The following is a 23,624-nucleotide window of genomic DNA, read 5'->3' on the forward strand; positions in this document are numbered from 1 at the left end:
CCATATTCTATGCCTCGTAGCTGCTTAATTTGCATGGAAAGATGTTTTTTTCACATCAATGCCCCTCTCCAGATTAGACGAGATGAGTAGCAGAGCATCTTTCGATAGTATGTTGCTTCAGATGTAACTTTGGAAGGTGTATATATATATATATATATATATCTATCCTACTGGCGATAACCAGTAGGTATATATAGTTAGGACCTAGCTACCATAGGAAATCCGCAACATTCTATTGGGAATAACTTTGGCGCCGGTTAAGGAATCTGCGTGTAATTTTCCAAAATTTTGGCCAGCTCCGCTGCGCTCCTTCCCTGAAAGTTTCGGGGGGATTCGTGAAGTGGGGGCTGAGAAAAAAGGGGGGTCCCAAAACGTGTTTTCCCCATGTTAATCTCCATAGGACGTTCTGACAAGGCTACAGCTCAAACGGCTGAACGGAATTACACCAAACTTGGCAAAATTGTAGGAACTGGTATGCAGAAGTGCCTTTTCTATATTTGGTGAAAATCCCTCCAGTAGTTCCTGAGAAAATCAAAAGAGAAAAAATATATATATCTATAGCAGCTTACTGTAAGCTTACCTTTCCGAGCACGAGCTGCATGCTGATTGGCTGTCAACTGTCTGTCAACACTCCAAACCAGAAACTGTTGGCAGCCATCTTGCATTGCAGTTAATAGAAGGTTTTAAGACTTTAGTTACATTATAAATCATTTGTTGATAGTACCATACTAATTTTAAGAATTGTGGTGTGTTCTAAGGTGATTTTACCATGTGAAAAAGCCTTCTGCTGGGATATCATGAATCATGTTTGAAAGAAAACTATTATCTTATGCTTTTTACCACAGTGGTTTGGAAGGGGATCTATAAGCTAAGCTGAAAGCATATTTTCTGTAAATTCACATTATCTTTCTCAGTCATGTGAGAATGAAGTCTGACATTCTCAGTAAAACATGTACATCCAACAAGGACAGAGACTGTCAGTTGATTCCTTTGTGTTCTACTGCAGCTTCCCAGAGTGTTCTAAAGAACAACTAGAGCGCTAACAGTCCTACTTATTACAAAGGTATGGCACACCTGAAGCCATCTTGATTGGAATAAAGTTGTAACTCTTAAAACATTTAATTTAAAAAGGAACAAAATGAGGGGGTATATTTTGCTATAGAAAGTATGATTAGTGCTGCAGAAAGAAAAATTAGGCCACATTTTGAGTGACTTCTCAAATCCTCTTCCATTTCATTAAAAAATTCTGACATGCAGTCTCCCAAGATGGCCACCAGAGACAAAAGAGCCCAAATGTAGCCCAAATATCACCCAGATGTAGCCCAAGTATAGTCCAATGACAGAATGTCCCAGAGTGTTCTAAAGAACAACTAGAGCGCTAACAGTCTTACTTATGAGAAAAGTATGGCACACCAGAAGCCATCTTGATTGGAATGAAGTGGTAAGTCTGAAAACATTTAATTTAAAAAGGAACAAAATGAGGGGGTTCATTTTGCCACAGAAAGTATGATTAGTGCTGCAGAAAGAAAAATGAGGGCACATTTTGAGTGACTTCTCAAATCCTATTCTATTTCATGAAAAAATTCTGACATGCAGTCTCCCAAGGTGGCCACCAGAGACAAAAGAGCCCAAATGTAGCCCAAATATCACCCAGATGTAGCCCAAGTATAGCCCAATGACAGAATGTCCCATAGTGTTCTAAAGAACAACTAGAGCGCTAACAGTCTTACTTATGACAAAAGTATGGCACACCAGAAGCCATCTTGATTGGAATGAAGTGGTAAGTCTGAAAACATTTAATTTAAAAAGGAACAAAATGAGGGGATTAATTTTGCCATACAAAGTATTAGTGCTTCAGAAAGAAAAATTAGGGCACATTTTGAGTGACTTCTCAAATCCTCTTCTATTTCATTAAAATAATTCTGACATGCAGACTGAAACATGCACTTTGAATACCAGCAGCAGACTTCCCTGGTGAGCAGTAGTTTACTGCAGTGATCTAATGAGCAACTAGAGTGCTAACATTCAGAATGTATGGCAAATGTGTGACACATCTGAATGCCTTCTTGATGGAACCAGAGTAAACAAGCATTGAAAATGCAATAGATCTCGCCCTCTTAAGTTAAAGCCATTCTGTTTGTAATGAGGTGGCTTTTTAGCTTTGCTTTTATTAGTGTTTTTCAAACTTTCATGTAAATAACATGCATATGTATACATATATGTATGCATGCATTTATATTTGTATTTATATAGATTATATATGTTTATATATGTATGTATATATATATTCACTGAAAAAACCATAGGTTATAGACCATATATAGTTAGGAATTAGCATTTAGAAAACCTTATTTTACTCACACAAAACCATTGAAATTCCATATATAGTTAGTTGCACTAACTATATATCGCGCACCCGCAATCCACTGCTGATGATGTCACATATTACATCATTCATGACATGGTCAGTGACATCACTGATGACATCACTGATGACATCTCAAATGACATCACTGATGACATCACTGATAACAACATCCAGTGATTTTTTGTTTCTATAAAGTTTAAATATGTCTTACATATTGAAGAATGAGTGGATGTGTAAGTGTCTGGACGAAGGATTTAGTAGGTGCATGACTGACTGTATGAGTGAGTGATTAAATGTGTCTCACTGACTGCATGGGTTAGTGACTAAACTGTCTTAATTTGTGCATCATTATGTCTGTTGTTCTGTAAACTGCTGCATGTGTTGATCAGTAGCTATATGAGTAACTATATGGGTTATTGATTGATTGCCCAAGTATTTATATGGGAGACTGAGTGTGTGTGTGGCTAGCTGGGAGGTGTGTGACTCTGTGCAGATCAATCTGTACTTGTATCAATGATTGTATAAGAAGGTAAGTATGTGTTAGTATATGTTTGAAAATGTAAGGTGCTCTATGTTTAACTGTATAGACAAGAAAATGGAAGTGTCATTGATTCTTTACAGGACTGACTAGGTGTGTGAGTAACTCCATGGATGAGTGGCAGACTGTGAGTGTCTGTATAGGTGTATGAGTGCATATGATAGTGTTGTAAAGATGAGTGATTGTATGTATGAATGATTGTATGGGTGAATGAGTGAAGGTGTGTGTAGACGTAGCAATCAGTGAGTGCGTATGTAGTAACTAGTATTGGTGTGTCAATGGTTTCAAAAATTATACTCTCTTTTTAACACTGGGTGAAACAGAGGTTATATTAAAATGTGAGGAGATGCATTGTATTGTCACATGAATGATATCATCAGTGATGTGGTCATTGATGTCAAATGAGATGTCATCAGTGATGTCATCAGTGATGTCATTTGAGATGTCATCAGTGATGTCATCAGTGATGTCACTGACCATGTCATGAATGATGTAATATGTGACATCATCAGCAGTGGATTGCGGGTGCGCGATATATAGTTAGTGCAACTAACTATATATGGAATTTCAATGGTTTTGTGTGAGTAAAATAAGGTTTTCTAAATGCTAATTCCTAACTATATATGGTCTATAACCTATGGTTTTTTCAGTGAATTTTCAAGGTTTTGTAAATGCTAATTCCTAACTATATATTGTCTATAACCTATGGTTTTTTCAGTGAATTTCATTGGTTTTTTAAAAGCTAATATCTATAGCTGTAAAATGTATTCTTCTTTAAATCCAAAAATATATTTTATATGTTTATTAATAATTTTTTTTTAATATTTTTTTTGTTTCGCTCCCGGTCCGCGAACCGGGAAGCTTCCCGTTAGCTCAATTCGATTCCGCGATCCGGTCCGCGAACCGGTAACAAATCAACATAGTTACGGTATCGCGTTGCCGCGTAATGCGTCTTATGACGTACGGCGTTAGCGCACCCGGAAGTGCCCCGGGGCGCGGACCGAGGCGCGAAACGCAACTCCCCGGAAGCGATCCGCGGCGCGAAAGCGCGACGTATCGCGTTGCCGCGAAATGCGTCTTGTGACGTACTGCGTTAGCGCACCCGGAAGTGTCCCCGGGCGCGGACCGAGGCGCGAAGCGCAGCGAACCGGAAGCTAACCGGGGAGCGTTCCGCAGCGCGTAACATGAAAGTTAGAGTCATGTGACTTGTTAATAAAGCTTTTCATTGGTTCATTTCACTTTTAGTTTCATAATTATGGAAGGCTAGGTCAGGTGACCTAAAAATAACACTTTTCATTGGTTGAGAAGTATTGTTTTTTCCAAATGATGAAAACCCCTCCTTCTTTCCTCACTCTGACTTTCATCATTGTGAGAGGAAGACCTTTATTAATACTTGAGAAATGACTTCAGTACTTGCTTCAGCTGGTGCACCCCCACCACCACCTCCACCTCCTCATGGGAAGAGAGGACCACCTCCCCAGGTGATCACCAACACAGAGGAGGAAGAGGAAGACCTAGAGGAAGAGGAGAGAGAAGAACCACAGTTCTTGGAAGAGGTGCCCCGGGTTTCCCATAGGAAAGCCAGTTTCATCTGGCAGTTTTATTCAATCCCTCCAGGGCAAAAGAAAGTGAATGCGAGGTATGTGACCTGCCTCATCTGCAAAGAGAAATTATCAAGAGGGACTGATAAAAAGTATAGCTATGGGAACTATACCATGCATCGGCACATGACCAGGAAGCATCCACTTAATTACAGCCGGGCGGAAATACGGGATATGGAACAAAACCCAACAGCAACTCCTGTGGCCAGGTCAACATCGTCAATATCATTGACACCAGCAGAGGCACGGGAAACTGTGCCAAACATCCAAGAGAATTTTGGGCACATGAAACATACTTGTATGCACTGTGGTGCGTTGATATCATGTGGTAACATGAGTATTAATGCCATCAACCTGGCTTATGACAATCATAATTGCCCTAACCGCCCCCAGTAATTTTTTTTTGCTCCTGTTGAGCCCTTTTCAACGCCTGTTTTTTGTTGTTCCCCCCCCCCAAAAAAACCCCAAAAAAATATAAAATCGTTCAAAAAATACAAAAAAAAACAAAAAATGTTCAAAAAATACAAAAAAATATAAAACAACAAAAATATAAAAAAAAAAGTTCTTTTCAGAACTACCTTCCCTTTCCAAAAAAATTGCTAGAATGTTTAGCACTCTGGCAAGCTCTATTTCTTTTGGTTCGCTTCCGGTTTAGCTTCCCGGTACGCGTACCGGGAGCTAACCAAAAAAAAAACTTTTTAAAAAAAAAGAGTAAGTATAAGGAAAGTAAACAGAGAGTGATGTTTCAAGAAAGACAGCTATAGGGAGTAAAGAAGAGATACTATTTAATAGATCTATTTACCAAAGAACAGACAGAAGATGGTATAATTGTGAAAAACAAAATAGATAACGAATTGAAAGAAAAACAAGCATTGGCATAGCCAATAGGTATCGACTTTTGGACCTTCTAAGTCTTTAGTTATGCAGCATAATATCCTTGGTGCAGCAACATCAACTGTTGCATGGCTAAACACGTATAAGGTCCCAAAGGCAAGACCTATTGTCTATGCCAATGCTTGTTTCTTAAGTAGAATTGCAATACGTATGGCTCTTCCATGTAAAAAAATCTTATCTTGTGCTCTAAAGATTGCTAAAGTCTCGACAGAGAACAGGCTAGATTGTAAGTAGGGTAAATTGCGCTTGGTGATCTGTTTGAGGGAGCGTCTGCTTTGCCTGGTGTCTTTGGAGAGCAATTTTGATTGTTATACTGGACAATATAGCCCTAATGTAAATAACATAGGGGCATATTATCAACATAGGCAATAAAAGTTTTGCAGCTTTTATAGGCAGAAATGTGTCGCTAAAGCTGCTTTTGCGGCAGAAAACTGCCGCTAAAGCCGCTTTTGCACCAGTTTTCTGCCAATAAAAAGAGCAATAATTTTATTGGCTGCATTCATAATATGACCCTTAGTGTGCTTCAACTACACAGAGAAAGCATTATGAACAAATAGTGATACAGTGATCAGTCTAAGACACTAAGAGTAATAGAGACGGAGTGAGTGAACAAGAGTGAGGAACTATGAGAAGAGAGGGACTGAGAAAAAAAGTGGAAGGAGTTGAGTAAGTAGGTAATAGAGAAAGGAATGAGGGAAGTAGCAAAGGCAGGAAACTGAGGATTAAAGAAATGAAGCAGTGGAACTAATAGTAGTTCAATGTGATAGAAATGTAACGAAAAGAGTACAAAATACTTACCTTATAATTGTCGTTAAATTCCTCACTTTTTATTTTTATACTTTCAATCTGTGAAAGAGAGAACAAACATTTGAAAAATATAAAAACATGTATTGAAAAATTACAAAAGACAAGGGCAAAGATTGAAGGACAAACAGTTTTTCAATAACTTTGACACTTACAGAAGCTACACAGTCCTAAAGATATACATTTTAAAGTAACACTATCTTGATGGAGATGAAGTGAGACCTATCTTAAAACATGGTGCATCTTTTGCATTGCTGTTGTCTCAGAAAAGTGTCGCAAGACACTAAAATTTAAAATAATTGCTTCAGGATGCCAATAAGATGTCTACTATCCAGAGTTTTGTTTCAGGTGAGGCCTACTCAGGGTTGCAGATGAAATTTCGAGTTGTTGAAGAGAATAGAAGACATAATACATGTGAAGGTCTACCAATGAAGTGAGTCATGTCCACTGCAATGTTCAACAAAGTCCAAACCTCCTATGTTTCCCTGGACAGACCTAAACTTGATCTGCACAATGTGATTCGTAATGATAGGAAACACAGGTGATGTAATTGAAATACATGCAATTTATTTTGCTCATTTCACAATCACATCACTTCTGTTTCCTTTGCTTAGGTATCTCATTGTGCAGATGTAGTCTAGCATATCAAAGAATACGCAGAAGTGCAGCACTGCATGCAACAACTTTGACACTTACAGAAGCCTCACCTTCTCCATGCCTTCTACACAGTTCTACATATACATCATAAATGGAAACATTACAGAATTAATTATACATGTTAAATGGTTTATTTTTGCTGTTCTCAGAATGTATCAAAATTCACTAAAAACAGTGACTTGAAGGTATTCATCATGTAACAGCGGGGAAAAAAAAACACAATCAAAATGATTGTGTTTAAAAAACCCATACAAGATCAGAAATCAAAAATCAGAACTCCTTAAAGTTAACTTACTTTCCATGACGTCCAAGGATGTCCTATGAATAGCTTATACTCTTTTGTGCTGTTATTACTTTCAGCCCACCAGTTTCTGAAAGAAAATCTCCATCGTTTTTAAAAACATGTTACATACAATAAATGACTTCTTGCTCTCTACCACAAGATTCCACAAGGCCAAATTTTGTCAGAGCCATGTATAACTCTTGGATTTCTTGTTAGCCAATCCCATCATTTGGTATTCCCGCAACTTTCAGAATTAAAATGTTGAAGATCATTTTCACAATCCTGGAATAGTAATATCTTCCCCTTCTTGCTCAGTCATGTTCTACATTTCGTATGACACTGATACTGCTTAATATGAAGCAGACTTACACTACCTCTATGAGTACTACAATTATTTAATTCTCTACATCACTTTTAATCACAAAGTAATGTAAAACAGTATACAGCATTGCAGACTTACATTCCCTCTACTCCATGTTTTGATTGGCTGCTTTAATTAGCTTATGAAAAGAAACAGTTTTTCTGAACTCATTTAAACTGCACATACATGTCCATGATGTCCAATCCTATGATTAGAAGTTATGTCTCTGAACTACACTTATCCTCAAGGCCAAATTGTGTAGGAGCCATTAGAACTTCTTGAAATTCCACAGATCATATCCCGAGAATATTTTCCTAAAATTTTGGTTTTAAAAACACCAGGTAAGAGTTTTTAAGGTCATACGGCAATTTTTTTTTGAAAATTACAACAGAATCATTACAGAATGACCAGCCATTTCTAGACTTTAAATAAGCTGTGTAATGTCCTGATGATATTGAAGGGCCGTCATGATATATAATTGCTGTAGTTACAAAAGTCCTTCCTGATATTGACAACTGCGAAGCTACAAAATTTTTTATTAAAGTTGTCAATTTTGTTCCATCAGGCCTACATCGTTGGAACATTAAAATGATGTACTGGCCATATGTTCGTATAAATAATGTGGACATCATTTCAGATTTACATTGGCTACACTCCATGTTGTGATTAGCTCCTTTTACTAGCTTATTAAAGGAGACTGATTTACTGTCTGGCAAAGTTAAATATACAAATCTTTCTGAGTCTACACTAGTAGTACTTGATACCATACAGTTCTCGCAGTCATGCTGCCATTGATAAGAAAGCCCAAACAGCTGATCTACATCTACACCTTCAGCATGTAATACATGAAGCATATACATTAAAAACTCCTGACAATCTTGCTGAATATTTTGAGAGAATTGTGTTTGGCCTGAACATCTATCTAACAGATTTCTAATTTCAGACACACTTTCTATGTTTCTTCTATCAGTGGTACATTTCTCTAACACAGAATTTAACAAACTGCAAAATCTTTGATCAGAATTGACCACAATCTCTTCTTTTACATTTTTTAGAGAAAACAAAACATTAATTACTACATTAGCATAGCAGTTGACACCAGAACTGTTTTCAAACTGAAAACCAACAACATCTTCAACAGAATCCTCTTTGTTTCTGCTTGTAATTTTAGGTTCATTCACTTTTTGTCTTTTTGCTACAACCTCTCCAGTATTGTTCTCATTTCTTCGTTTCCGGCCTACCAGACGTTTCTCAAACAAAGGAAACTGAGGCAAATGTGGCGCATACTCTCTTCTTAACCTATTGTATTCCTTAACACAATCTAGATCTGCACAAATGTTTCTGACATCACAGTCAATCAAGTACAATCCCGATAAAGTTCTAACTCGTGACAATGCCACATATGCCATACCCTCCTTGAACACAGAACTGCCAATATTCACCAATGCAGTGTCTACACTTAAACCTTGCGATTTATGAATTGTCACCGCATATGCCAAGCAAACAGGGAACTGCTTACGGCGAACATATAAGTCTTTTACAAGCAAAAATCTAGCAGAACAACGAGCAATTAGCTGTACTTCCTCAATGCCATCAAATTTAATTTTTAAAAATTCAATTCCATCTCTATTTCTGTATTTCACAAAATCAACAACATTACCCATTGATCCATTTACCAGACCTCTTTCAACATGTAAATTCCTTCTTAAAATTATACGGCAGTTCAAGCACACATTCAGAGTCTTTTCAAAACCTGCAGTTTTAGATATACTCTTCTCTAATGAATCCAATTTTGTTTTCAGATTCTCAGACAAAATAATTGTTGATCCCATATGCTCTACTCTATCAATAGCTTCCACTTTCACAATCTCTTGCTTTTCTAAATGCAACATTTTGTTGTTAAATTTTGCACATTCTGCAAGAGTTGGCATCAAACATATTCCAGATTTCTTATCAGTAATTTTCTGAAAAATATTCTCAGGCACAACATCTTGTTCTGGATATAAATTTGTCAGTAATCGTGCATGTAAAGCTTCTTTCCCATGCTCGGTCACTTTTCCAATTCTAACATCTTGTAGAATAGTCTTGTAAACTTCATCCTTTGCCTGACGCATATTTTCATGCAGTTCAGCATAATTGAAGTTTAACCATATATTGACGTTGCCAATGCTGCCTAGGCACTTCCTGGTATCTTCATGCGTGAGCATTTTGAACACAGGTTGCCCTTTCACTGGTGTCAGCTGCAGAAGATCTCCAAAAACAATGATGTGTTTGCCACCGAATAACACATCATACTCTGTTTTGAGAACTTCTTGCATCCTCAAATGCACAAAGGCAAGCATGACATTGGAAACCATGCTTACTTCGTCAATGATAAGAAGTTTCATTTTCCTCAAGATTCTTGAAACTTCAAAACAAGCATCTCCAGATAGCTTGTGATATTCTAATTTGTTGTCATGCTCCACTGGCAGCATCAGTAAACGATGTAAAGTAATCCCTTTAATATTATGTGCTGCCAGTCCAGTTGGAGCAGTGACAACACAAGACAGTGATGACTCTGTCCTTTCCTGCAAATAGCATGAAATTGCTTTAATGAGGAAACTTTTTCCAGTTCCCGCTTCTCCACTAACGTACAGTCGGACAGGCTTCAACGACGTACATGAGCACTCTTTCTTATCATGACTTAATCCATGATCAATTTGCATGGTAACTTCGTCATATATTTTCCTCTGCTCAACGTTGAGTTGCCTTTCCAACTCTTCTAAGTTAACCGCATCCTCTTGAGCATGTGCCATGGCTCTTTCCACCTCATTCATAGCAGTGGCAGCTTCATTTTCAATAAGAGGTCCTCCTAGTGGATCCTGACTTAATGAAGCAGAACTCTGACTGTCCTGAGAACTGTCTCTGGCAATCTCGGCTGCAATCGTTGCTTCCTGCTCAATTTCCGCATTCAACATTTCTACATATTTGGGAAAAGCAGGACATTCTATGGTCTCCTTGGCGGCATTGAAAGAGTCTTCGTAACAGAGGAAATCTCCAAGCAGTTCCTCTTCTGCACGCCAAGGCTTGAAAAGTTGCAAAAGTGCTAAATAAAAAAACTCCTTTTTTTCAGGAGATTCGCCACTCAATTTTCGATGGTTTATCAAGTGGCATTTTCTTTGCTTGACCAGACATCCCTCACTTCCTATTACAGCATACACTCCTTTCTCAGTATCTTCTTTGATGTTCCTCTTGAACATGTAATTTTGCAGAACCTCATACAGACAAACATTCTCTAGGTGACTGCTTCGATTTGGATAATATGTATCCAACATGTTTGTCTTCAAAATGTCGGTACTGTTTGGCTCCTTTTCCGCCAAATACTCAATTTCCCGCACAGGTTTGAGAACTCGATTACGCGTTGCAGCAAGACCAAGACTCGCCCAAACGATACTCCTGGACTTGGCATAGAGACTTGCTGAAGACAACCGGTCAGAACATTCGTACGCTCCAATTTCTCGATGCGACAACATCTTCAGACTGAAACTGTACAACTTCTTGCTGAGGCTCTTTTCATGGGAAATGTCCTCCCACATATCCTTCAATTCTGTCTTCTCTTTTTTGGTGATATACGACGTCACATACCGAGCCACAGCCATACAGTTATCAGCCACAAACTGTATATCCATGTTAGCATTCCACATGGACAAAATCACCGGGTTGTAGTCGTTGATATACTTGGACTCTTCGTTCCTCTTCAAATTGTAAGTGTTTTTAGGTGATTTCTTCATCACATTATGTCGCAGCGAAGACATCAAACTGTTTACTCTTCCTTTAGAAATCACCGGTCGTGGGAAGCCGAAACGACATTTGGTGTAGAACTTGTCTTTGTTTCGGAATTTACGACGGCAGTACTTTCCACATCGATGGCTTTGGAAACGCAGAACTTTTTCTCTTAGGCTTTTCTTCTCCTTTGCGTTTGGAACAGCACACGTAGAATACTGTTGGATGAAACTCATCACTGAGTCTTCTGGATCCGTTCCAAATTTAGGTGCATCCTTGATCCACAGCAACATATGTATATGAGGAGCTCCTCTTGCTTGGTACTCCTTTCTCCAGAAGAAATCCAACACCTCTCCAAGAGGTGGATTCTTCTTATTCATGATGAAAGACATCATAGCTTCAAATCTATGATTGAAGTACCTACATACATTGACTGGATCCAAAGAGCACAGTTCTCCGGGTGTCTTGAATTCGATGTTTTCTACGTTAGCATTTGCCTCTCGTAGAAATTGAAGTAAGTCTTCCCAGCCATACTCGGCACAACTCAGAGTGAGGAACCATGTGGGAGTACCTAAGTTCCTCAGCATACATTTTAAATCACCATGACGACGGTACCAGTACTCATTAGTACCACGCTGACACGCCATGAGATTAATCAGGTGAGATTCCAAAATACTATCTTGGACATTCACTTTATCCATAAAATCACTTGCTGAGATGTTTTGCATGTGTATACCACTTTTCAAGATGTGGTTCACTGCATATGACAGTCCAGACAGATCACTTTCAAACAGGAGATGAAACAAATAAGGAATGCATTGTCGAAACCTAGCATCTCCTGCATACAATCGCAAAGTCCGGTATTCAGAAGCAGGAATTTGATGAGGTCGCTCATCATATCTTCCTCCCTGACCTGTTGGAAAAAGCTGTGGGAAACACCGAGCTTCCAAACTTTCCTCCCAAACACTAATGGGACTCCCTTTGGCTTGTTTCATTTGAAACAACTCAATAGCATTCCCCATGACTTCCTTTGAATGCAAAGGATGAACACTATAATGTTCATATATTTCCTCACTAGTAGAGGGTTCTACTTTCTCAATTTGACCAGCACACAAATCGCTATCCTCTTCCTCACTTACTTCCTCTTCTGCAACATATACATTCTTATAGTATTTATTATTTTTTTTCAAATACAATGTTGCCTTTTTAACTTTCCTAACATCTACTAAATCTTGCCATATTTTCTTATTCTTTGTCGGAACCCCATTAACTAAGATAACCAGAGGTTCCTCTTCCACTTTTTCTACTCCAATTGTGTTAATGTTTTTCTTCAAATCTAGAGGCAAATAAACAACTCTTCCCTTTAATCCTCTCTGTAAATCTGATGGAGGCAATTTCCCTGTCTTTGGCTCCATTCTTACAATAGCCTGAAAGGGATGGATACTTTGAATCAAAATAGATTCATAAGTATTTAAATCCTTCAATTCAGAAGGAATCTCAACCAATTCCAGATTATTATGAACTGCTCTAGCAGGCATCTGGTTTTGTTTTAATTTGTTACAACAATAAGTACACACACGTTGATCCAATCCCAAATCAAAACAATTTTCTACCATCAAGTATGTTGCAAAATCCTTCCATTCACTATTATTTTCCCTTTCACTTTTTGCATATAAATCCACTAACTTAGTCTGATTCTTATAATAAGTGCGTCTACAACACACACAAGTGAAATTAGGCCTCTCACTTGATTTCATGTCAAACGTCGCAATTTCCCTCTGGAAATTATCTGTACTGGAAACCTGTACACTATCTTCCAAATGACCCTCTACTTCTTGCTCAATTTCAACATTCTCCTCTTTACTTCCAAAGTAACAAAACTCAATTTCTTCACATATATTCTTCACATCTATTTCAGAACCATGCAAAAGAGCAGCGCATAATTGTTTCAGCATAATTGCTGGACTCTTAGCATAATACAACAGTCTAACTAACTTCCTCACTTTGTTATGATGCACTGCTAGCATCCTGAAATGATGAAAAACACTCTGGCATACTCTCCTGGAAAGACAAGCCAGTGAATGACCATGCAAACCTGTCACTTCTCTCACTCTGCAAGGATCTAATTCTTGCAACAACCTTATTTTCTGCTTCAAACTTTTCTTGTTAAATGTCCGTACAAAATCACAAAGCAAATTGATGGAATCCTGTCGCACACTGCAAATACTACTACACTTCCAGGTGTACACAGGACCCTTAGCACGTCTTCCTAAAACCTCATTACCTAACAACTCTTCTGCCTCTGTTGTCACAAGTTTTTCTTTTTCAACTGGACAACCATCTTTCACTTCATAAGCACGACCACTGATGTCAACTGCATGCACCAAATCATTATCCTGGAAATAACTCTCTTCATTAAAAAATGCCTCACAGCTTGAACTATGTATCCATTCTCCAGAAAAAACTTCACAAAAATTACTACGATTAACTATTCTCTTCCATCTACTATTTCTTTTGAAATCAAAAATTGCCTTGTTTAGCTTCCTAATTCTATTGATTATCAAAATAAATAACTTACGTTTAATTTCAAAAGCCTGATCAATAACTTTCTCAACTTTTTTTTTTCTCCTATAAAAAACTAATTTCTGTTGACCTTTCTTAATATTTTTTAACAAATTGCCAATTATCCTGTTACGGAACATTCGTTTACGAATCTCCGTAAACTGTTGTTTCCTTCTACTATCATGCACAGATTTATCTCTTGCTCTAGCAGTAACATTTTCATTTGTCCTTTTCTTTCCATTTGATTTACTTGTCATTTTATGGATTGAAACATTTTCTGTACTAATATTTTTTTTATTACAAATATTTCTTATGAAATATTTAGAGCTCTTACCCGGTGCTTTCTTCATGGCTTGAGAAATCTTTTTGTTAGAGGACTGCTGCATTTTTTTTTTCTCCTGCTGTCTTTGACGTTTTGCAGCCTTCATCTCTCTTATTTTTGTAGGCATCTTGAAATGATCTGCAGTTGAATCTGAGGAAAAAGATACTAAAAAATGTTATTAAACATTATTATCAAACAGTAAATCATTAATAGTGATCAAAAATATAACACACTACTTGACATTTTATTTTGAAGATTTTTTAGTCATTGCCATTTTTACAATACAGAAATACCAGAAAAGAAATGACATTTATATTTATGTTACCTATGCTATTTTATATGTGAATCTGATCTAATTTTATGAGCATATTTTAATATTTTATTGAAAACACTACACATAACCTGTTTTTGAAGGTGTTTTTATTTTTAAATTAAACGGTTTACCTTTTTACTTTTTATTGATTATAAATTTTAAAAATAAATGTTTATAATTCCAAAGGCTGAAGCAAGTCAGCTTCCCATCCGATATCATATAATTCAGACAAATCTGCATCCTCATCACGCTCTTCTTCATCCTCAGGATTTAAATCATCCAATGGATCAACATCCACTGATGTTTCAATTACAAGTTCAATGATGAGGTCAAAATCAACTGATTGCAGATTGTCGCTCATGTTGAGGTTGTCTTTATCTTTAAAGAAAGATAACAACAATGAGATGTTGCAGAGTAAGAGACAAATCTCACAGATTATAATAGTAAAATTATTTAACAAGAGTAACATTTTGCAGCTATTATTTAACCATGTCCAGCGATGCTGAGCAGGTGAAGCCTATGTCTAATTTTTCACTGAACAGGACTCATCTGTTCTTAACCTTGGATAAGCCTCAACGACTCTGTGTTCCCTGCACATACTCAAATGTTAAAGTGCAGATTTATATTAAATGGCAGATCCCCAGGCATGCACCAGTTAATGTGCACCACTGTTTTACCACCCATGGTGTGCCGCATTTACAATCAGATAGGAGAAAGCTGCTTCAAAACCCTGCGCCTGCTTGAAGCTTGCATAGGTCTTGACGCAGCATTGTATAGATGGGGCACCCCTGAGCCTTGCTGGAGCTGCATCGCACTTACGATACAACTCCAGCAATGCGCCACCTTTACAGCACAGATACGTCACGCATCTGTGCCATTTTTGCCCCATGCTGCGCCGCATTGTAAATACAGCACACCATGGGTGGCGGAACAGCGGCGCAAAATGACTGGCACATCCACTGCTGCATCGGTTTCATGTGGCACGTTTTTTTTACACCATGACACATCTGCCTAAATGCATCAATTTGTAATTTTCTCGCCTCATAGCAAATCTTTTGCACCGCCACTGCGTCACAAAAGTGACGCACAGTGGCGCAAAAGATGCATACACCTATCATAAATCTGTCCCTAGCATTTTAAATGATTAATTCAGGATGACGATAAGGTGTGGCCTATGCAGAGCTTTGTTTAAGGTGAGGCCTACTCAGGGTTGCAGATCAAAGTTACGCTTGATGAAGAATACAGAGGAGATAATACATGTAAAGGCCTACCAATGAAGTAAGTAATGTCCACTTTATTGCACCAGTCATCATAAATGTATCCCTAAGCTTCTTATCTTGTTACAGATGAACCACCATATGTACATGACATTTTAAGTAATTTCCACATGTGCAGTGTTTTCAAAATATAATTTGAAAATCGTTTTTGGGGAAAAGTAATGGTTTGCAAAATTATGACAATTACATAATGGTGTATGCTTCTCTATAAAGCATTTCAGTATCTCTAATGTCATTTTTCCCATATTACATTATAAGACCTTTCCCCATGAAGCACATTCCTTGTAAATATGCTCCCACCTGTGCATTGCAAATTTAGATTTTCACTGTTTCAGACACATAGCCATGTTGAAAGTGACCCAAAAAAATTGCAAACGTTTCCCCATGAAGCACATTCCTTGTAAATATGCTCCCACCTGTACATTGCAAATTTAGATTTTGACTGTTGCAGACACATAGCCATGTTGAAAGTGACCCAAAAAATTTGCAAACGTTTAAAAAAAAAAAACATTCATGTGTCTTAATGACATTTTAAGTCATTTCCCCATGGAGAATGTTTTCTAAGTGGCACAAAAGAGGTATACACCTATCATAAATCTATCCCTAGCATTATAAATGATTAAATCAGGATGACAATAATATGTGGCCTATCCAGAGGTTTGTTTAAGGTGAGGCCTACTCAGGATTGCAGATTAAAGTTACGCTTGATGAACAAAACAGAGGAGAACATTTTATTGTAAATGCCTACCAATGAAGTAAGTGATTTCTACTTCATTGCACCAGTCATCATAAATGTATCCATAACCTTACTTAAATTGTCCTTAAGACACATAAAAGCGTTTTTTGATTGGCTTTCCTGCATGGTAGGGTCACTTTTAACATGGCTATGTAACATAAACATTCAAAATCAAAATTTTCCATGTACAGGTGGGAGCATATTTACAAGCAATTTGCGCCACAAAGAAAGGTCTGACATTAAAATGGCAAAAATAACATCAGGGACAGTCAATTGCCTTATAAAAAACCATACACCATTATGTCCTTCTCATGCATTTAAAAACAATTCCTTTTTCCCAAAAACGATTTTCAAATCATAATTTCAAAAAACTGCACATGAGAAAATGACTTAAAATGTCATTGAAACACATTAAAGCATTTTTTGATTGGTTTTCCTGCATTGTTGATTCATTTTTATCATGGCTATGTAACACAAACATTGATAATTAAAATTTTCATGCACATGTAAGAGCATATTTACAAGCAATTTGCGCCACAGAGAAAGGTCTTACACTAAAATGAGAAAAATAACATCAGGAACAGTCAATTGCCTTATAAAGAACCATACACCATTATGTCCTTGTCATGATTTTATAAACAATTCCTTTTCCCCAAAAACGATTTTAAAATCATAATTTCTAAACACTGCACATCAGAAAATGACTTAAAATGTCATTAAAACACATGAAAGCGTTTTTTGATTGCCTTCCCAGCATGGTTTGGTCACTTTTAACATAGCTATTTAACACAAACATTCAAAATCTAAATTTTCCATGCACATGTGAGAGCATATTTACAAGCAATTTGCGCCACATAAATCATAATTTTCTCCTTAAAGCACACTATTCTCTATCTAAAGTAAAGAAATATTTTCTCACCTTAGCAAATACTTTGAGTTTGAAAACAGTCTCAGAAACACACCAATTTGTCTTCAGCAGAGCAAAAGGTATGCACTCCAGAGTCTGCAGCTATGAAAAGCACAGAAATGGTGTAATTCTTCACACATATTTCTCATGTCACCCAATCAAAACTCTTCCCTCACTTTTTTTCAAATGAAAACCCTTCCCCCTCTGCCCTTTCTGCCTATTTTCCATAGCAACCACCTCTTGGAGAAACTCTGGTGTTTGCAAATTCACACAACAATGTTGCAATTGAACTCTGAACTCTCAGTGCACCTGCATATCCAGTGCTTTCTTTCATTTAATGATTTTTTATTGACCACTCAAAATACATCTTTCAAAGAACACATCTCTACACCCTAACTTTCTGTTTTCATCAATCAAAATCCACCAATCACTGTTACTACTTCATGAACACAGAAACTCCACAGTTTTTTTCATTTCAAACTCACATTTTTTCAACTGCCATTTCATTGCCACACTTCATCTGACTGCAGGAGAACCTTCTCTCACCATGTTTTCTGTCTGGATTGTTGGTCATAGTTATATTCACTGGGCTCAAAGGTACGTTGAAAGCAGGAATTTACCTAACCTCAATTTACAAGATGTGGAAATTAAGTGGTTTGGCCACAGAGGATTAAAATGTCACCAATTGATACCATTGGTGAAAACCTTTATGCATTTGCCCAAACCTGACCTGTTAATTGTGCACTGTGGAGGTAATGACTTGGGCACTTTGACTGGTGTAGGTCTGGAAATGCTTTTAAAGGACACCTTTGAGCAATTAATGGCACTTTTTCCTCAGACTGCCTTGGTATATTCAAATATATGCCAAAGACAGAAATGGAGGTGGTCAAACCAATTTTGTCCACAAATTGAGAAGTCGAGGAAGCATGTAAACAAATCTGTTTCAGCTTACATGAGAGACCATGGAATGGGCTCCCTGTACAACAATAACTTGCGTTACTACATGCAAGATATCTACAGAGGAGATGGAGTTCACTTCTCAGATGAGGGCAACAGAGTTTTCACTCTGAATTTAAAAATGTGCATTGGTACCTACTTATAAGTACCAAAATGTACCATAAACCCAAAAGCTCTTCTCAGAGCTACCCTACATCTAATCACTCACAATTATTATTTTACTCTAACTTTTTTTACTAATTTTCAACAAAGTACGCTCCCTGGGGCGCTACCCGGTACGCGTACCGGGAGCTAACCTCGCGAAATTTTAAAAAAAAATGTTTTTTTTTCGCACATATGGGCCTCCTCAGCCACCCTCACAAAACCTAGGGGGTCAAGATAAGTCTACCATGCCCCCTTCTACCTATTCTGAACATTATTTGCCCTCCATCTTGTATCATAATTCGACCGAAACACAAAATGGTGGACTCCCGTTACGCTTAAGGTTCGCGTACCAGGGCGCTCACCGGTTCGCGTACCGGGTCGCTTCCTGGGAAGCGCACCATCAAAAAAGGTGGGAAAGTAGTTCACACAAAAGCCACTTGAGACAATTTCACCAAATATAGATTAGCTCATACTACATACCAATCCCTACCATTTTCACAAATTTGATTGGAATTCCATTTAGCCATTTAGCCTATAGAACTCACTAAATACCGTGAGGTAAATTACTTCACAAAACACATCTGAAGTGTTGGAATTGACAACCAATTAAAATGTTACTTTCATTTTCTACTTTTTTTACCTGACATTTAATTGGTTATGTACCCGAATATATATAAAGGAAGAGAAGGAAACACAGCCATTTTGACTACTACTTCCTGGTGTACATTTCTATTAGAATTTTCATTAATAACTTCAACTTCTTTTTAAAGGTAAGTTGTTATTTTTAAAACTGAAGTATATTGAGCACTTTAAGTTAATATGGCAAACTTTTTCTGTTAGTTATATACTATCCCTCTGTAGTACTTATAAATTTAGATACACTTTTTTATATTCCTACTTCCACTCTGATACTATACACTGCCCAAAGATAAATTCTCTGTTAAAAACTGCCTATCTAAAATTAATCCCAACTGTGCCCTACCTCTACTAATATATATTTTTTTATGCAAATTTCAGGAAAAATGGAAAGTGAACAAAACATTTCATTTGAAATTGTCCTTCCAGAGTCCAACACAGAAATCATTGATCCAAATGAGATTGAATTTATGGATGAATCTTGGGACCAAGAACTACTGCAATGTGTACAAGCAGTAGATAACCTCCTTGCAAATGAGGACATTTTACAACCTCAGAGACTACAATCTATATTCCATGATTATGAAATTTCTGACAATGAAATGTTAGAAAGTTTAATAAATTATGAAACACAATAAAAAAAACTTAAAAAAAAAAAAATAAATAATCAACAAAACCAACAATCAATTAACATACAGCATTTGAAAAGTCTATCATTCATTTTTCATTGTGATACGCTCCCCAGAACGCTTCCCGGTTCGCGTACCGGGCGCTAACCACGAAAAAAAATAAAAAAAAAATTTTTTTTTTTTGCTTAGCGGGGCCCCTTTAAAGCCTCCACATCAAACCTAGGGGGTCAGGGAGGAGCTAGTATGCCCCCTTATGGTTATTTCCCCCTTTGTTTTGGCCTCCTCTTGTCTCTCAATCCTACCGAGAGACAAGATGGCGGCCGCTCCGGACTGTTTAGAATGTTGACAGACACCGGAGAGCCAATCAGCTTAGCTACGCGAAGTTCCGGTACGCTTAAGGTCCGCGGACCGGAGCGCTGCCCAGAGCGCGCTTACAGATATATATCTTTTTTTAAACGTTAATTTCTCAAAATCCACTGGAGCACATATATTGAGACCTACAAAAGGCACATCGGGCTACCAGTCCCTACAATTTTGCCAAGTTTCGTGCAAATCCATTCAGCCGTTCGGGCTAAAAGTGAGGCTAACCGCCCTATGGAAAACTCAATGTTAAAAACACGTTTTGGGACCCCCCTTTTTTCTCGGCCCCCCCTGGACGAACCCCCCCAAAATTTTCAGGGGCTGCTCAGAAACAAAATGTTCCATTTTCCTGAAAATTTCAGCCAATTCCGTCCACAAACGCCAAAGTTATTAGACATAGAATTTTCAAAAATCCCATAGGGAAAAAATCCTAACTATATATACCTACTGGCGACCGCCAGTAGGTAATACACATACATATATATGAATGCATATGCATATATATGTGTATATGTGTGCGTGTAGAGAGAGGTAGAGGTAGAGACTAGTAGAGAGGTAGAGAGTGAGTAATAGAGAGTAGAGAGTGAGTAGTAGAGAGTAGTAGAGAGTGAGTAGTAAAGAGTAGTAGAGAGTAAGTAGTAGAGTGAGTAGTAGAGAGCAGTAGAGAGTGAGTAGTAGAGAGTAGTAAAGAGTGAGTAGTAGAGAGTGAGTAGCAGAGAGAGAGAATAGTAGAGAGTAGTAGAGAGAGTAGTAGAGAGAGTAGTAGAGAGAGTAGTAGAGAGAGAGTAGTAGAGAGAGAGTAGTAGAGAGAGAGTAGTAGAGAGAGAGTAGTAGAGAGAGAGTAGTAGAGTGAGTAGTAGAGAGTGAGTAGTAGATAGTGAGTAGTAGGGAGTGAGTAGTAGAGAGAGAGTAGTAGAGAGTAGTAGAGTAGTAGAGAATGAGTAGTAGAGAGTGAGTATTAGAGTGTAGTGGAGTAGTAGAGAGTGAGTAGTGGAGAATATTCCAAAGTTTGGCACAGCACCACTTGCACAACAAGTCCAATCAAATCATATCACTTAGAGTCCTTATTGAAGCGCTGAATCTTGGTGTATATTCAAATGCTTTTATTTTCCTTAAGTTTATGTACCACAGCCAGCCGACGCGTTTCGTTCTGTACAACAGAACTTCTTCAGGGCGTTCTTATTTCCTTCAAGTTATGTCGGTATCCTGTTGTCATATAACTAGATATTTCTTCCAAATGTTAGACGAGACGTAAGTACATTCTTATTCAAAGTGACTAGGTATCAATTTTACCCACACAATTTGGGCAGACTTGAGTAATTTATAGCATCCTCAAAGTCAGTCTTTCAAAAATTCGAAAGTATAGGACATGATAATTCAAATCCAAATGTTTCTCAAGAAAAGTCATTTTCAATCGTTCGGAATATCGCGATTCCTTGTGGGACCCCCTGAGCAGGCCTAGGGGTCAGGGTGCTTCTACCCTGCTCCCTTTGCGTGTTTTGCACCTTTGTTTCACTGCTTTCTTGTGCCTTCGTTCTACCGAGGCACAAGATGGCTGCCAACACTTCCTGGTTTGGAGTGTTGACAGACAGTGGCAGCCAATCAGCATGCCTTCCCGAGAAAGCTGCATGCTCATTGGCTGTCAACACTTCTAACCAGGAAGTGTTGGCATCCATCTTGTGCTAGTGTTGACAGACAGTGGCAGCCAATCAGCATGCCTTCCCGAGAAAGCTGCATGCTCATTGGCTGTCAACACTTCTAACCAGGAAGTCTTGGCATCCATCTTGTGCTCGATAGACAAAGGCAAAAGAAAGCAAAACAACAAACGTGAAGAACACAAAAAGGGGGCAGGGTAGATACACCCTGATACTCTAGGCCTGCCCAGGTGGTCCCACAAGGACAAAAAAGACCACATTTTTTTTTTTAACCTGGTCTGTTTTTTAAAAACTTACCTCACTGGGGGACCAAATTGCGGGGGCATAGTGATAAAGAAGTGTGGGGTTCCACAATCCCCCCATACTTCCCCGGGGACTGCCGCTCCCGGGGCAAAGCAACGCAGCCCCTTGGTGCATACTGGAGGCTCCTGGTGGGCTAGTTGGCCCCCAGGGACCCCCAGTGTGCAAGGGGAATTAGTTCCTACTCTGCAAACACGCCAGGGGTTGCGCTGCAGAGAGGTGTAAAAAAGAGTGTGGCCTCATTACACCTCTCTGCAATGCAGCCCCCTGGCGCATACTGCAGGTTCCAGGTGGGCTAGTTGGCCCCCAGGGACCCCCAGTATGCAAGGGGAATTAGTTCCCCCTCTGCAAACACGCCCGGGGCTGCGTTGCAGAGAGGTGTAAAAAAGGGTGTGGCCTCATTACACCTCTCTGCAATGCAGCCCACTGGCTTATACTGGAGGCTCCTGGTGGGCTAGTTGCCCCCAAGGGACCCTCAGTATGCAAGGGGAATTAGTTCCTCCTCTGCAAACGCGCCTGGGGTTGCGCTGCAGAGTGTTGTAAAAAGGGGGCGTGCCCTCTGAACACCTGCCTGCAAAAATGTAGTAAATCAGTATAAAAACCCCCCCAAATTAATGCATTTAAAAATTGTCATTTAAAAAACCGTTGAAAGTCAATGAAAAAAACATAGGTTTCAGGCCTTATATAGTTAGGAATTAGCATTTAAAAAACCTTGCAAATTCACTGAAAAAAACCATAGGTTTCAGGCATTATATAGTTAGGAATTAGCATTTTAAAAACCTTACAAATTCCTTGAAAAAAACATAGGTTTCAGGCCTTATATAGTTAGGAATTAGCATTTTAAAAACCTTGCAAATTCACTGAAAAAACCATAGGTTTCAGGCCTTATATAGTTAGGAATTAGCTTTTAAAAAACCTTTGAAATTCACTCAAAAAAATATAAGTTTTAGGGGTGTTATAGTTAGCTGGACATTTCACTCATACAAAACCATTGAAATTGCTCCTATATAGTTAGTTGTACTAACTATATTTCGCGCACCCGCAATCCACTGCTGATGATGTCACATATTACATCATTCATGACATGGTCAGTGTCATCACTGATGACATCTCAAATGACATCAATGATGACATCATCCACGTGACAATCACATACACCTTTTCATACACTAGTAAAATCTTTCATCACTCTTTGTAAAATAAAGAGTATCATATTTGAATCCATTGACACAGCAATACAAGTATTTAGAAACCCACTCATTGATTCCTAGATGTATACATCCATCTAATCACTTACCTGTAGATTCACTCATACATACTGTCAATGAAAAATAGAACACTATCAAAAATACTTATACACTTATATCGTCATTACACACCAGCACACAACCTAATCACATATGAAGTTATCCTACTCACTTATGCAAACAATGGATCATAATTAAATACTTAGTTAGCTACACACTTATACAAACACCACTTCATCTATTCATTTAGATCGTAAGTCAGATTTAGTATATTATAAAATCATTATTACAAGTATACAGTTATCCATACA

General features: G+C 38.1%; 1 protein-coding gene across 3 annotated transcripts in view; it reads left to right on the forward strand.

Moving 5' to 3' along the window:
* The window catches only part of ARHGAP32 (Rho GTPase activating protein 32), a 1,522,959-nt gene that overhangs the window by 1,026,283 nt on the left and 473,052 nt on the right, over positions 1–23,624 (forward strand). The gene's annotated exons all lie outside the window — the stretch shown is intronic.

This window comes from Lissotriton helveticus, chromosome 3_1, assembly GCF_964261635.1.
Source record: "Lissotriton helveticus chromosome 3_1, aLisHel1.1, whole genome shotgun sequence".
In the NCBI taxonomy this organism is placed as follows: domain Eukaryota; kingdom Metazoa; phylum Chordata; class Amphibia; order Caudata; family Salamandridae; genus Lissotriton; species Lissotriton helveticus.